Source organism: Hakea prostrata, chromosome 7 (genome assembly GCF_041222555.1).
Source record: "Hakea prostrata isolate BN-2017 chromosome 7, UWA_Hpros_2, whole genome shotgun sequence".
NCBI lineage: Eukaryota > Viridiplantae > Streptophyta > Magnoliopsida > Proteales > Proteaceae > Hakea > Hakea prostrata.
Window position 1 is genome coordinate 25,273,118 of NC_142606.1, and position 2,103 is coordinate 25,275,220.

Here is a 2,103-nt window from a genome sequence, read left to right on the forward strand (position 1 = left end):
AGCATATCAGAAATGAAGTTAAAATCTACTAGAACTACATACCAGATGGTGCCCAGATCAAATATGCATTTGGACAGGTTCATCATCATCCACAAAAGTTGGACAAACATGATTCTGCAACATATGCTTAAAAGAATTAATATAACCGGACCATCCAACAAGAAACAAATGATGTGAAAAAAATAAGTGTATGCCACTAAGAAAGACATAAGTTATGACAGAATTAACCTTATTTCTCGAAAGGCTGGCAACTGAATGCAGACAATCCAAAGCAGCTAGGACTCGAACAACAGCTCGAAATTCAGTATAATGTTACAGAGAAGTCCATTAAGAAAATTTCCCATGCAGCCCGACAAGCAACGGCAAGTTCCTCTTTGGCGAGTGATGATGAACTGTCATTTTGGTACTACTGACCTCAATCCATTTTAATGGAACCTTTACATTCGAAGGCAACTGCAGCCAAAGCTGAATCAATATAACCTCCAACTAAACACCAAAATGATGAACAAATTATCCTGAAATTTCAAGTTTACTACATAACCAGTATTCACTGAAATCATGAGCCTTGCAAACATACATGAACGGCCTGAAATGACTAGGATTGAAACAATGCCATCAACTAGTTGTAATTTTAACTAAAACAAGATAATATTATCCAATAATATTATCCTAAATACATTAAAAATGAAAAGGGTAGAGTATATATAATTAACAAACGAAAAGGCAGAACTTCTGTTAAACAAATCACCTACAAACTTTGATGAAAACATTAGGAAAAAAATAATAACTGAAAAATAGCCCAAGAATTCTACCTTATTACGAGTCCGACCTGCTGAAATTGTTTCATGAAAACCAGGCATAAAAAGAACGAACATCAATGTAAACCTGAATCCAATCTGAAATTAGAGGCTGATCTCCCCAGCATTTTAATCCGATTACCATAATACTAAGAAAATCCCCGAGTACCATTTACAAATAAAACCTTGCAAAAGATAAGAGAAGAAAAGAAAACAGCCTCAAGTTCTTATAGATATTATCAAGGACCATTCACAACAGAGAGGAGTGTCCCCATTGTGATGTGAGTTGACTCATAGAGTTAAGTTAGTTTGTATCTTTTTTTATTATGTTGTAATTAAGTGTTAGTAAAGTTCTCAGCTCAGTTTCACCCCAGCCTTGAGACCCAAATGGGCCAGGTTTCAACCATGTCTCAGTCAAAACCAAAGACTTTTTCGAGGCCCATTTTTGACATTGTGAACCCAAACCATGCATTGTTTTTGTAAACAAACACTCAAAATAGTACATGCATATTTAACCCAAGTTTGATACTATATTTTATTCTTGGAAATTGTACCAAACCAAAATTGGCACATCTTGCATATGAAAATATCATTTAAATGTTATTCCATTTACTTGATATTATTCAAAAAATAAGCAAATAAATTTAAATCCAATGAAAACAGTCAGATAGTAGTACTGAGAATGGCAAAGTATGAACTAAACTAAAGCAAAGGCAAGCAGACTAGAATTGATTGGTTAAAAGAAGGTTATGGAGGGCAATAAAATAAAATAAAATAATATTTCTTTCCATGACAACTGACTCCATAATATTTCTTTTCAACATTTCAACATTATGAAATTACCTCTATTAATTCATCCAAAAAGAAAAGAAATTACCTCTATTAGATGTGTGGATTGTGATACAGACATGAATTCTGAATTCCAAATTGTGCATCCTAAGCTGTTTCCGGTAAAGACAAATTAATAAATCAAATTTGCCTTCAGACCTGTGCAATTGTTGGGTATCTCAAATAAGCACACAAACAAGTTAAGAAGTCACAAAGTTAAAGCAGAAAGGCAATTCTGCACTCACCTCTGGGTTTTGTCCTTTAGAAACATTAAATAAGTCCTCCAAACCCCATTGGTCTGCTACACCTTTGCATGACCAATAAAATTGGATAATGAGACTGTCAAAATCATCTCAGCAGAGCTGAATACACAACCTGCCCCTCCACTCTCCAACTGCAGTCCTCTTCTTCAATATTGAGTTGCAGAAATTGTTTTCCAGCATCTGAAGTAGCATGCATCACTGAAACAAACTGTAGC

General features: G+C 34.5%; 1 long non-coding RNA gene across 1 annotated transcript; it reads right to left on the bottom strand.

Moving 5' to 3' along the window:
• Positions 1 to 577: 577 nt before the first annotated feature.
• Positions 578 to 1,708, bottom strand: LOC149010784 (uncharacterized). Its single transcript, XR_016174660.1, has 3 exons — positions 1,675 to 1,708; positions 830 to 885; positions 578 to 635 (listed from the first exon to the last, which is right to left on the bottom strand). It is a non-coding gene; the product is annotated as an uncharacterized LOC149010784 (long non-coding RNA).
• Between the last annotated feature and the right edge of the window lie 395 nt (positions 1,709 to 2,103).